The following is a 14,119-nucleotide window of genomic DNA, read 5'->3' as shown; positions in this document are numbered from 1 at the left end:
GAGAAGAGAGCTCGCTCACGGGAGAGAGAAGCCAAGGAGACCACGAGAGTGCTGAGAGTGGGACAGCGCTGAATAGGCGGGAGAAGCCTGCGCGTATAAACGGAGATATATATCCAATTGCAACGAAGGAACGTGCCAAAGATCGAGAACAATGGCAGAAATGCTAGTAACGTGCACTTCGGGACCAACGCATCACCGGAAGACAACCGCCAAACATCGAAAGAGTCGCGATGCTCCGCAACCTACGTGCAAAGCGGTCGCACACCGGGTAAGGGAGTGAGAGCCCCAAACATAGCTGGGCGAGGCGCTCACTCCGCTCTTTAATATCTCGTTAATACCGCCAAGGAAATGGCACAAGCACACACACACAAGCATCCTCGGAAGAGGACAGTTCGAGTGACAGGTCAAATCCAAGAGTTCCGAAGACTACCTCCAGGAACAATCGGGAACAAGACCGATTACAAGTCGTCGAGTCTGTTACTGGGCGAACACGAGATGCGCACAGGAAATCGATCAGCCCTCACAATGGCCCAAGGCCAGAGATCGGACTGCTACGATTTACCCCAACAATCATCGTGCCACTCTTCGCAGAGAGGTGATAGACGCCAACGAGCCCGTGCATAGCAATCGAGGTGTAAAAAGGGCGTTGAAGGCAGGAAGCCTGGACGAAAGAGGCTACGAGGTCACCTCGAAGCGGTCTAAGAATCGGGCGCACTTGGGGCGACTACCAGTGCCAACCCCTTATCCCGCGGTGCGTCCGACACACAGAAATTTCCAAGGCGGCCAAGGAGCCTCCCCGCATAGCAATCGGGGTGTGAGGTTACGGATGCAGCATTGATAGCAATCGAGGTGTGAGGCGAAGGATGCAGAAGTGAGAGCCGAGGGATGTAGCAGAGATAGCAATCGGGGTGTGTGATGCAGAAGAGATAGCAATCGAGGTGTGCGGTGGGAAGGGCCCAGCAGCCAGAATGCATGAAGCGACGGATGAAGCAGTGATGACAACCGGGCTGTGAGGAGAGGAGGGATGCAGCCAAGAAAGCAATCAGGGCTCGAGGCAAGGGATGCATCAAGGATAGCAATCATGTTGTGAGGCGAGATTCCAAAGGCTAAACGTGAGAGGCTGCAGGGTCGACTCAGAGAGGTCTATGCATGTGAGAGGCTGAAAGCAAGGTCGACTCGGAGCGGTCTATGCATCGGGCGCGCTTGGGGCGACTACCAGTGCCAACCCCTTATCCCGCGACGCGTCCGACAAAGAGAACGTTCCAAGGCGGCAGAGGAGGTTACCAGCCGAAGGATGCAGTAGCAATAACAGGTATAGTTCCGCGGCGGCCGAGAAGACTCACCGCATAGGAATCGGGATGCGAGGCGAGGGATGCGGCGGGAAGGCCCCGACGGCTAAACGGAAGAGGCTGCAGGGCCGCCTCGGAATGGTCCAAGCATCGGATGCGATTGGGACGACTACCAGTGCCAACCCCTTATCCCGCGATGCATCCGATACACAGATAGTTCCAAGGCGGCCGAGGAGCCTCACCGCATATCAATCGGGGTGCGAGGCGAGGGATGGGGCGGGAAGGCCCCAACGGCTAGACGGAAGAGGCTTCAGGGCCACCTTGGAATGGTCCAAGCATCGGACGCGCTTGGGGCGACTGCCAGTGCCAACCCCTTATCCCGCGATGCGTCCGATACACAGATGGTTCCAAGGCGGCCGAGGAGCCTCACCGCATAGCAATCGGGGGTGCGAGGCGAGGGACCGCATAGCAATCGGGGGTGCGAGGCGAGGGATGGGGCGGGAAGGCCCCAACGGCTAGACGGAAGAGGCTTCAGGGCCGCCTAGGAATGGTCCAAGCATCGGACACGCTTGGGGGCGACTACCAGTGACAGCCCCCTATCCCGCGATGCGTCCGATACGAAGATGGTTCCAAGGCGGCCGAGGAGCCTCACCGCATAGCAATCGGGGTGCGAGGTGGGGGATGCGGCGAAGAGGCCACAGGGCCGCGTCGGAATAGTCCAAGCATCGGACGCGCTTGGGGCGACTACCAGTGACAACCCCTTATATCCCGCGATGCGTCCGATACGAAGATAGTTCCAAGGCGGCCGAGGAGCCTCACCGCATAGCAATCGGGGTGCGAGGTGGGGGATGCGGCGAGATGGCCCCAACGGCTAGACGGAAGAGGCTGCAGGGCCGCCTCGGAATAGTCCAAGCATCGGACGCGCTTGGGGCCACTACCAGTGACAACCCCTTATCCCGCAATGCGTCCGATACGAAGATAGTTCCAAGGCGGCCGAAGAGCCTCACCGCATAGCAATCGGGGTGCGAGGTGGGGGATGCGGCGAGATGGCCCCAACGGCTAGACGGAAGAGGCCACAGGGCCGCCTCGGAATAGTCCAAGCATCGGACGCGCTTGGGGCGACTACCAGTGACAACCCCTTATCCCGCGATGCGTCCGATACGAAGATAGTTCCCAGGCGGCCGAGGAGCCTCACCGCATAGCAATCGGGGTGCGAGGCGAGGGATGCGGCGAGATGGCCCCAAAGGCTAGACGGAAGAGGCTGCAGGGCTGCCTCGGAATAGTCCAAGCATCGGACGCGCTTGGGGCGACTACCACTGCCAACCCCTTATCCCGCGATGCGTCCGATACACAGATAGTTTCCGAGGCGGCCGAGGAGGTGGGGGATGCAGCGAGATGGCCCCAACGGCTAGACGGAAGAGGCTGCAGGGCCGCCTCGGAATAGTCCAAGCATCGGACGCGCTTGGGGCGACTACCAGTGACAACCCCTTATCCCGCGATGCGTCCGATACACAGATAGTTCCGAGGCGGCCAAGGAGCCTCACCGCATAGCAATCGTGGTGCGAGGTGGGGGATGCGGCGAGATGGCCCCAACGGCTAGACGGAAGAGGCTGCAGGGCCGCCTCGGAATGGTCCAAGCATCGGATGCGCTTGGGGCGACTACCACTGCCAACCCCTTATCCCGCGATGCGTCCGATACACAGATAGTTCCAAGGCGGCCGAGGAGCCTCACAGCATAGCAATCAGGGTGCGAGGCGAGGGATGCGGCGAGAAAGCCCCAACGGCTAGAGGGAAGAGGCTTCAGGTCCGCCTCGGAATGGTCCAAGCATCGGACGCGCTTGGGGCGACTACCAGTGACAACCCCTTATCCCGCGACGCGTCCGATACACAGATAGTTCCAAGGCGGCCGAGGAGCCTCACCGCATAGCAATCGGGGTGCGAGGCGAGGGGATGCGGCGAGAAGGACCCAACGGCTACACGGAAGAGGCTTCGGGGCCGCCTCGGAATGGTCCAAGCATCGGACGCGCTTGGGCGACTACCAGTGACAACCCCTTATCCGCGACGCGTCCGATACACAGATAGTTCCAAGGCGGCCGAGGAGCCTCACCGCATAGCAATCGGGGTGCGAGGCGAGGGATGCGGCGAGAAGGACCCAACGGCTACACGGAAGAGGCTTCGGGGCCGCCTCGGAATGGTCCAAGCATCGGACGCGCTTGGGGCGACTACCAGTGACAACCCCTTATCCCGCGACGCGTCCGATACACAGATAGTTCCAAGGCGGCCGAGGAGCCTCACCGCATAGCAATCGGGGTGCGAGGCGAGGGATGCGGCGAGAAGGACCCAACGGCTAGACGGAAGAGGCTTCGGGTCCGCCTCGGAATGGTCCAAGCATCGGACGCGCTTGGGGCGACTACCAGTGACAACCCCTTATCCCGCGACGCGTCCGATACACAGATAGTTCCAAGGCGGCCGAGGAGCCTCACCGCATAGCAATCGGGGTGCGAGGCGAGGGATGCGGCGAGAAGGACCCAACGGCTAGACGGAAGAGGCTTCGGGTCCGCCTCGGAATGGTCCAAGCATCGGACGCGCTTGGGGCGACTACCAGTGACAACCCTTATCCCGCGACGCGTCCGATACACAGATAGTTCCAAGGCGGCCGAGGAGCCTCACCGCATAGCAATCGGGGTGCGAGGCGAGGGATGCGGCGAGAAGGACCCAACGGCTAGACGGAAGAGGCTTCGGGTCCGCCTCGGAATGGTCCAAGCATCGGACGCGCTTGGGGCGACTACCAGTGACAACCCTTATCCCGCGACGCGTCCGATACACAGATAGTTCCGAGGCGGCCGAGAGCCTCACCGCATAGCAATCGGGGTGCGAGGCGAAGGATGCGGCGAGAAGGACCCAACGGCTAGACGGAAGAGGCTTCGGGTCCGCCTCGGAATGGTCCTAAGCATCGGACGCGCTTGGGCGACTACCAGTGACAACCCCTTATCCCGCGACGCGTCCGATACACAGATAGTTCCGAGGCGGCCGAGGAGCCTCACCGCATAGCAATCGGGGTGCGAGGCGAGGGATGCGGCGAGAAGGACCCAACGGCTAGACGGAAGAGGCTTCAGGGCCGCCTCGAATGGTCCAAGCATCGAACGCGCTTGGGGCGACTACCAGTGACAACCCCTTATCCCGCGACGCGTCCGATACACAGATAGTTCCGAGGCGGCCGAGGAGCCTCACCGCATAGCAATCGGGGTGCGAGGCGAGGGATGCGGCGAGAAGGACCCAACGGCTAGACGGAAGAGGCTTCAGGGCCGCCTCGGATGGTCCAAGCATCGGACGCGCTTGGGGCGACTACCAGTGACAACCCCTTATCCCGCGACGCGTCCGATACACAGATAGTTCCGAGGCGGCCGAGGAGCCTCACCGCATAGCAATCGGGGTGCGAGGCGAGGGATGCGGCGAGAAGGACCCAACGGCTAGACGGAAAGAGGCTTCAGGGCCGCCTCGGAATGGTCCAAGCATCGGACGCGCTTGGGGCGACTACCAATGACAACCCTTATCCCGCGACGCGTCCGATACACAGATAGTTCCGAGGCGGCCGAGGAGCCTCACCGCATAGCAATCGGGGTGCGAGGCGAGGGATGCGGCGAGAAGGACCCAACGGCTAGACGGAAGAGGCTTCAGGGCCGCCTCGGAATGGTCCAAGCATCGGACGCGCTTGGGGCGACTACCAGTGACAACCCCTTATCCCGCGACGCGTCCGATACACAGATAGTTCCGAGGCGGCCGAGGAGCCTCACCGCATAGCAATCGGGGTGCGAGGCGAGGGATGCGGCGAGAAGGACCCAACGCTAGACGGAAGAGGCTTCAGGGCCGCCTCGGAATGGTCCAAGCATCGGACGCGCTTGGGGCGACTACCGTTGCCAACCCCTTATCCCGCGATGCGTCTGATACACAGATAGTTCCGAGGCGGCCGAGGAGCCTCACCGCATAGCAATCGGGTTGCGAGGCAGATTATTGGGAAGGAACCCCCTGGGATGCGGCTCAAGCAGTGCCCAAAGGGACTGGAATGCGGAATCACATCGAGAGACCAAATGCTATAACGAGGGCTCAAATCGAATTATCGATTTGGCCACGACATGGACGCATCGGAACGACTACCCTTTGCCGAACCACTCGCAATTGCATCCATACCGAAACCAATAGACATTTCCGTTAGAGCCCTCGCATAGCATTCGGAATCTCGCATGCCCCTCTAAATCGACCAATGCTGGCGCTCAATGAAAATCCGAGCGCTACCCACCGTTCGAGCGCCAGCATTGGTCGAGTTAGAGGGGCACGGGGGAGAATGCTCCAGTCAACACCTCCCCTATATAAGTTATTTGTCCGATTCTCGCACAACCGTAGTCTGCCTCGTCGAATCAAACAACGGTCCCAGATTCCGACTTCCGTTCCGTAGAGACCCAAAAGCTAGATGGAGGCTCGCAAGAAAGAGAGTCGGCGCATAGCAATCGGGTTTCTCGAACGTTTAGGGACCGAGCTCACTTGCGGATAGGGCAAAATCCGCCAAGCAACCCAAAAGCTAGACGGGGGCTCGAATCGAATCGCCTAGGGCGGCCACAACAACGACGTGTTGGATCGACTACCAGTGCCAAACCATTCAGCAAGACTAGTCTGTGTCGAGCCGGATAGAGATTCTCAGAGAGCGCCCGCATAGCATTTAGGAGACCTGCCGCGTCCCTCACACTCGACAAATGGTGGTGCACGTTTATAAATCCGAGCGATCCCAACCTTTCAAGCACCAACATCGGTCGAGATAGAGGGGCACGGAGGGGGCTGCGTGAGACAACACAGTCCCCTATATAAGTTATTTGTCCGATTCTCACACATCCGAAGAATGGTCATCAAATCGGACAACAGCCCAAACTTCCGACTTCCGTCCCAGAAAGCCCAAGAGCTATCTAAAACGTTCATGGCCGGAACTCGATCGCGGCTATACCAGTCCGCCAAGCAACCCAAAAGCTAGACTGGAGCTCTAGTCGAATCACCTCTGTGGCCATTGCAAGGACGTGTTGGAGCGACTACCATTGCCGAACCATTCCGCAGGTCGAGTCCATACCAAGGCCGCATAGAGATCTCACGATGAGCTCCTGCATAGCAATCAGGAGACTTGCCGTGTCCATCACAATCGATAAATCCTGGTGCAAAGATTTTTGCATCCGAGCGCTCCAACCAGTCGAGCACCAGCATCAATCGACATAAACGGGCACGGGGGGAGGATGCTCGAGAACACTACCTCCCCTATATAAGTTATTTGTCCGATTCTCAAGCAGCCGAAGTCTGGTCATCGAATCGGGTCAAAGACCACAACTTCCGGACTTTACCCACAATGCAAGTCATCGAATCGAACATCGGCCCCCGAGTCGGACTCCATGCGTATGTCAGGTCATCGGACCCAAATTCCGCCTTCCTGCGCATGGCGGGCCATCAATATCAACTCGGTCATCGGACCCAAACTCCGCCTTTTTGCGTATTGCACGCCTTCAAATCGGTCATCGGACCCAAATTCCGCCTTCCTGTGCATGGCGGGCCATCAACATCAACTCGGTCATCGGACCCAAATTCCGCCTTTCTGCGCATGGCACGCCATCAACTCGGTCATCGGACCCAAATTCCGCCTTCCTGCGCATGGCAGGTCATCGGACACAAATTCAGACCTCGCCAATATGCCTACGTATCGAATCGGTCATCGGGACCCAACTTCCGACTTCATCCATACTGTAGGGTCTTTGAGGTTGGCGCGGTGCGCTCAACCCAGGGAGTCGACCCATCGAAGCATACACCTCCCCTATATAAGCTATTTGTCGATTCCCACACCTGTGTAGTTTGCACCTCTGACCAGGACATCGACCCAACTTCCGAACTCGACTGCAACGACGGCACCAGCGCCTTGGTGCGCACCTTGCGACGCACAGTCCCAACATTCGCCTTCCTGCACATGGCAGGTCATCGGACCCAAATTCCGACCCTCGCGAGTATGCCTACATATCGAATCGGTCATCGGACCCAACTTCCGACTTCATCCATACCGTAGGGTCTTTGAGGTTGGCGCGGTGCGCTCACCCGGGGAGTCGACCCAACGAAGCATACACCTCCCCTATATAAGCTATTTGTCCGATTCCCACACCTGTGTAGTTTGCACCTCCGATCAAGACATCGACCCCAACTTCCGAACTCGCCTCCAACGACCGAACCAGCGCCTTGGTGCGCACCTTGCAACGCACAGTGCCAACATTCGCCTTCCTGCACGTGGCAGGTCATCGGACCCAAATTCCGACCTCGCGAGTATGCCTACATATCGAATCGGTTCATCGACCCAACTTCCGACTTCATCCATACCGTAGGGTCTTTGAGGTTGGCGCGGTGCGCTCAACCCGGGGAGTCGACCCAACGAAGCATACACCTCCCCTATATAAGCTATTTGTCCGATTCCCACACCTGTGTAGCTTGCACCTCCGATCAGACATCGACACCAACTTCCGAACTCGACTAAAAAGACCGCACCAGCGCCTTGGTGTGCACCTTGCAACGCACAGTGTCAACATTCGCCTTCCTGCACATGGCAGGTCATCGGACCCAAATTCCGACCTCATGAGCATACCTACTAATCGAATTGGTCATCGGACCCAACTTCCGACTTCATCCATACCGTAGGGTCTTTGAGGTTGGCGCGGTGCGCTCAACCTGGGGAGTCGACCCATCGAAGCATACACCTCCCCTATATAAGCTATTTGTCCGATTCCGACACCTGTGTAGTTTGCACCCTCCGCTCAGGACATCAGACCCCAACTTCCGAACTCGCCTGCAACGACCGAACCAGCGCCTTGGTGCGCACCAAAAGTGCGCACTTTTGGAGGGCACTTTTGTGCGCTCCAAAGGTGCGCACTTTTTGGAGGGCACTTTTCTGCGCTCCAAAGGTGCGCACTTTTGGAGGGCACTTTTGGAGGGCACTTTTCTGCGCTCCAAAGGTGCGCACTTTTGGAGGGCACTTTTTGGAGGGGCACTTTTCTGCGCTCCAAAGGTGCGCACTTTTGGAGGGCACTTTTTGGAGGGCACTTTTCTGCGCTCCAAAGGTGCGCACTTTTGGAGGGCACTTTTTGGAGGGCACTTTTCTGCGCTCCAAAGGTGCGCACTTTTGGAGGGCACTTTTTGGAGGGCACTTTTCTGCGCTCCAAAGGTGGCGCACTTTTGGAGGGCACTTTTCTGCGCTCCAAAGGGTGCGCACTTTTGGAGGGCACTTTTTGGAGGGCACTTTTCTGCGCTCCAAAGGTGCGCACTTTTGGAGGGCACTTTTCTGCGCTCCAAAGGTGCGCACTTTTGGAGGGCACTTTTTTGGAGGGCACTTTTCTGCGCTCCAAAGGTGCGCACTTTTGGAGGCACTTTTGTGCACTCCAAAGGTGCGCACTTTTGAGGGCACTTTTCCTGTGCTCCAAAGGTGCACACCTAGGTGAGCACCTTCGACCACACCTTGTAGCACACCAAACTCTGACTTTCGACTTCATCCGCAATGCAGGGTCTTTGAGGTTGGCGCAATGCGCACAACCAGGGGAGTCGACCCATCAAACCCAACACCTCCCCTATATAAGCTATTTGTCTGATTCTCATACATGCGTAGCCTGCAGGAGCAATTAGGACATCGACCCCAACTTTCGGCTTCTAAACGAAAACAAGGTCTTTGAGGTTGGTGTAATGCGAACAACTAGGGGAGTCAACCCATCAAACCCAACACCTCCCCTATATAAGCTATTTGTCTGATTCTCATACATGTGTAGTCTACAGGAGCAATTAGGACATCGACCCCAACTTTTGACTTCTTAACGAAAACAAGGTCTTTGAGGTTGACGTAATGCGCACAACCAGGGGAGTCGACCCATCAAACCCAACACCTCCCCTATATAAGCTATTTGTCCGATTCTCATACATGTGTAGCCTGCAGGAGCCATTAGGACATTGACCCCAACTTTTGACTTCTTAACGAAAACAAGGTCTTTGAGGTTGGCGTAATGCGCACAACCAAGGGAGTTGACCCATCAAACCCAACACCTCCCCTATATAAGCTATTTGTCTGATTCTCATAGCATGTGTAGCCTGCAACAACGATTAGGACATCCACCCCAACTTCTGAATTCGTCTGCGTTGACCGCACCAAAGGTGCACGCCTTGGTGCTCACCAAAATCCGACTTCCGACTTCTTCTGCTATGCGGGGTCTTTGAGGTTGGCGCAGTGCGCACAACCAGGGGAGTCAACCCACCGAATGCAACACCTCCCCTATATAAGCTATTTGTCTGATTCTCATACATGCGTAGACTGCAGCAATGATTAGGACATCCACCCCAACTTTGACTTCTTAAACAAGACAGGGTCTTTGAAGTTGGTGCAGAGTGCACACAACCAGGGGAGTCGACCCATCAAACGCAACACCTCCCCTATATAAAGCTATTTGTCCCGATTCTCATACGTGTAGTCTGCAGCAGCGATTAGGACATCGACCCCAACTTCCGAATTCGTTTGCATTGACCGCACCAAAGGTGCACGCCTTGGTGTGCACCCTGGAGTGCACTTTGGTGCTCACCTCGGTGCACACTTTGGTGTGCACCTCGGTGTGCACCAAAGGTGCGCACCTTGGAGCGCACCAAAGGTGTACACTTTGGAGCGCAACCACATAGGGTCTTTGAGAGGTTGGCGCAGTGCGCACACCAAGGTGGGTGTTGAGGTGCGTGCCGAGGTGGGTGGGTGCTAGGGTGCGCTCCATGGTGGGTGCCAGGGTGGGGTGCGTGCTAGGGTGGATTCCAAAGAGGGTCATAGGGTGGGTGCCAAGGTGGGTTGGTGATATAGTGGGTTCAAAGGTGGGTACTAGGGTGGGTTCCAAGGTGGGTCACAAGTTGGGTGCCAGGATGCGTGGTGTTAGGTTGGGTGCCAAGGTGGGCTCCTGCGTGGGTGGGTGCTAGGGTGGGTTTCAAGGTGGACGCGAGGGCGGGTGCCAAGGTGGGTAACAAGTTGGGTGTTAGGATGGGTGAGTGCTAGAGTGGGTGCCAAGGTGGGGTGGGTGCTAAGGTGGATGCCAAGGTGGTTCACAGGGTGGGTGGGTTTCTAGGGTGAGTTCCAAGGTGGGTCACAGGTTCAGTGCTAGGGTGGGTGTCAAGGCGGGTGTCGAGGTGCCTGGGTGCTAGGGTGTGGATGCCAATGTGGGTCATAGGGTGGGTACTAGGGTGGGCTGCAATGTGGGTGCCAAGGTGGGTAACATGCTCGGTGGGTTCTAAATTGGGTGCCAGGGTGGGTGTGCACCCACCTTGCCCGAGGTGGGTGCCAAGGTGCCAGTGTGGGTGGGTGCTAAGGTGGATGCCAAGGTGGTGAGAAGGTGGGTGATAGGTTGAGTGGTAGGATGGGTGGGTGCCAAGATGGGTCACAGGGTGGGTGCAAGGGTGGGTAGGTGCTAGGGTTGGTGTCAGGGGTGGGTGGGTGCTAGGTTGGGTTCCAAGGTGGGTGCGAGGGTGAGTGTCAAGGTGGGTCACAGGTTAGGTGCTAGGATGGGTGAGTGCTAGGGTGCAAAGGTGCCAGGGTGGGTGCTAGGATGGGTCGATGCTAGGGTGAGTGCAAGGTGGGTCCACAAGTGTCAAGGTGGGTGCCGAGGTGGGTGCCAAGTCGGCGACTGCTATGGTGGATGCCAAGGTGGGTCACGGGGTGGGTGCCAAGTTGCTAGGTTGGGTTCCAAGGTGGGTGCCAACGTGGGTGCTAGGGTGCGTGGGTTAAAGGGGTGTGTCACAACGTGGGTGCCAGGATGGGTGCGCACCCACACTGGCCAAGACGGGTGCGGGGTGCAAGGTTGGGGTTCCAAGCCCGGTCACAGGCTGGGTGCTAGGATGGGTGGGTGCCAAGGTGGGCACCAGGGTGGGTGCACCCACCCTGGCCAAGGTGGGGTCACGGGGTGGGTCCCTAGGGTGGGTAACGGGGGTGGGTACTAAGGTGCGTGCCAAGGTGGGTCATAGGGTGGGTGCCAAGGTGGGCACCAGGGTGGGTGTGCACCAACCCTAGCCAGGGTAGGTCACGGGGTGGTTGTCGGGGTGGGCGTCAAGGAGCCAAGGTGGGTGGCAAGTAGCCAAGTTGCGTGCCAAGGTGGGTGTCGGGGTGGGTGCCAAGGATCCAAGGTGGGTGCCAAGGAACCAAGGTGGGTGTCTGGGTGGGTGCCGAGGTGGGAGCCAGGGTGGGTCCCAAGGTGAGTGCAAAGGTGGGTGCCAGGGTCAAGGTGAGTGCCAATGTGGGTTCCAAGGTGCCAGGGTCAGGGTGAGTGCCAATGTGGGTTCAAAGGTGCTAAGTTGGGTGCGAGGTTGGGTGCGAGGGTGGGTGGGTGCCAAGGTGTGCTAGGTGGAAGCCCGGGTGGGTCGGCATCCCATGGGTGTCGAGTTGGGTGCCTGATGGTGCTTCTTGTCAAGTTTTAGTCGTCGGGACTCATTTCGAGCCTTAGAGGTCGTTTCTTGTCCGGTTGCCCTGTCTTCGACCTGGGAACCCAATTTTGGTCCTCGGGTCCCATTTTTTTTTGTCTCGCATCCCACTTTTGGCCTGTGGCCTTTTCGGGGTCGATTCTCGTTTTGGGGCATCAGAGCATGTTTCTTCTCCTAAAACCCAATATTTGTTTATTAAGTCTCGGAACACATTTTTGTTCTCGTGGACCATCATGGGTCTTGGAACGCATTTGTGGTCCTTGGGTCCCATTTTGCATCCCGAAACTTGTGTTTTGGTGCTTGATCCCTATTTTGGGTGCCCACCTTGCACCAAGTGCGCACCCGGGGCAAACCGAGCGCCTTGGTGCACCGGGGCAAGATCGAGCGTGCCACCCGAGGCGCCCCGAACATGCACCAAGGTGCACTCGGCCCACATGTGAGCGCAGGTCGTTGCGCCCGAGGTGGTGTGTGGGCACCGCGTTGCAGACGGGACACTGCACGCACTACGACGCCCCCTCCAGGTGCACGCACGTAGGCCGGCCGGGTGCACACCCGACGCCCTAGCAAGGTGCGCGCACACCGGGCAGGGCTCACACTTGGCGAACGGGGCGCACTTCGCGAGGGAGGGTGTGCACCTCGACGGGGGTGGGTGGCCGGGGTGGATTCGCACGTGGGTCGCGGTTTGCTAAGTACACACTGCGACAAGCTCATAACGGGTGCGATCATACCAGCGTTAGTGCACCGGATCCCATCAGAACTCCGCAGTTAAGCGCGCTTGGGCGGAGTAGTACTGGGATGGGTGACCTCCCGGGAAGTCCCGGTGTTGCACCCTTTTTTAGTTTTTCGCCGGGCGTCGCATGCTATTTGAATTAAACCTTTTGCCCGTTTGCGTTCTCGTCGGGGCCGGGCCGGGCCGGGGTGCGCTGCCCGCACTACCGCGCGCAGCGGGGGCGACACCGAGCGCGCACCCCGAGGCGCCCCGAGCACACAGGCCACGGTGCAACCCGGGCGTTGTGCGCGCACCCCCGGTGCGCCCGAGGTGGCTGCGCGCGCACCCCAGGTGAAATCGGTGTGCACCTCGGCCAGTGCGCGCATCGGATCGAGTCGCGCACGTTGGCCAAGGTGCACGGTGATGTTTCTTACTCTAAGGTTCCGCACCAGGACGCCCGGGACAGGTGAGCGAAGCTGGGCGGGGCCGGGTGCGCGGCCGGGGGCAGGTGCACGCAGCTGGAGAGAGCTTTGGAGCACACTTCGGAGCGCACCAATGATGCGCTCCATTCAAAAGTTTCCTGAAAAGGCAAAAAAGTTGAGATTATAGAATTTCCCCACTTGAGAGATTGTAAAAAAAAAAAATTTAAAATGAAGGAAACGCGGGTGCCAAGGTGTGCGCAGCCCAGCCCACCCTGGCGAAGGTGCACGCAAGGTGCGCACCCGAGGCAAACCGGACAATTAACCCAACTTTCGACTTCGCGCGCACCTTGGAGCGCACTTCGGAGCGCTCCTTGGTGCGCACCAATCTTGGGCACCTCGGAGTGCACCATGGCGCCCACCAAGGTGCGCACCCGGGGCAACCGAGCTCCGACTTCGTGCGCACCTTGGAGCGCACGAAAGGTGCGCACCATGGCGCCCACCAGGTGCGCAGCCCAGCCAAGGCGTGCGCATCAAGGGTGCGCACCCTGGCGAAGGTGCGCACCCGGGGCAAACCGAGCTCCGACTTCGTGCGCACCTTGGAGCGCACAAAAGGTGCGCAACCCAGCCAAGGTGTGCGGCACCCCGGTCAAACCGAGCTCCGAATCGTGCGCACCAGAGGTGCACGCCATCGTGCGCACCTTGGAGCACACTTCGGAGCCCTCCTTGGTGCGCGCCGATGTTGCGCACCTCGGAGCGCACCCGGGGAAAACAATGCAATTAACCCGACTTTCGACTTCGTGGGCACCTCGGGAGCGCTCTCGGGTTCGCACCTCGGAGCACACCGAGGTGCGCACCTTTGATGCGCTGCCTTCACCAATTTCCAGAAAAGGCAAGAAAACATTGAGAAGGTGTGCGCACCGAGGTGCCCACCCTGGCGAAGGTGCACGCGAGGTGCGCACCCGGGGCAAAACCGGGCTCCGACTTCGTGCACGCCGCACCTTGAGCACACTTCGGAGCGCTCCTTGGTGCGCACCAGGGCGCGCACCCAGCCGAGGTGCCCACCCCGGCGAAGGTGCACGCGAGGTGCGCACCCGGGGCAAACCGGGCTCCGACTTCGTGCACGCCATGGTGCCCACCGCGGCGAAGGTGCACGCGAGGTGCGCACCCGGGGCAAACCGGGCTCCGACTTCGTGCACGCCGCACCT

General features: G+C 58.9%; 1 non-coding gene across 1 annotated transcript; it reads left to right on the top strand.

Annotated features, from left to right (window-relative positions):
* The first annotated feature begins 12,497 nt into the window (after nucleotides 1–12,497).
* Nucleotides 12,498–12,615, top strand: LOC131865387 (5S ribosomal RNA). The gene has a single exon (XR_009364115.1). It is a non-coding gene; the product is annotated as a 5S ribosomal RNA (ribosomal RNA).
* The last annotated feature ends 1,504 nt before the right edge of the window (nucleotides 12,616–14,119 follow it).

The sequence above is a fragment of the Cryptomeria japonica genome, unplaced genomic scaffold (genome assembly GCF_030272615.1).
Source record: "Cryptomeria japonica unplaced genomic scaffold, Sugi_1.0 HiC_scaffold_109, whole genome shotgun sequence".
Lineage (NCBI taxonomy): Eukaryota > Viridiplantae > Streptophyta > Pinopsida > Cupressales > Cupressaceae > Cryptomeria > Cryptomeria japonica.
The sequence above is the reverse complement of the archived record's forward strand: the minus strand, read 5'-3'. Positions and strand labels throughout refer to the sequence as shown.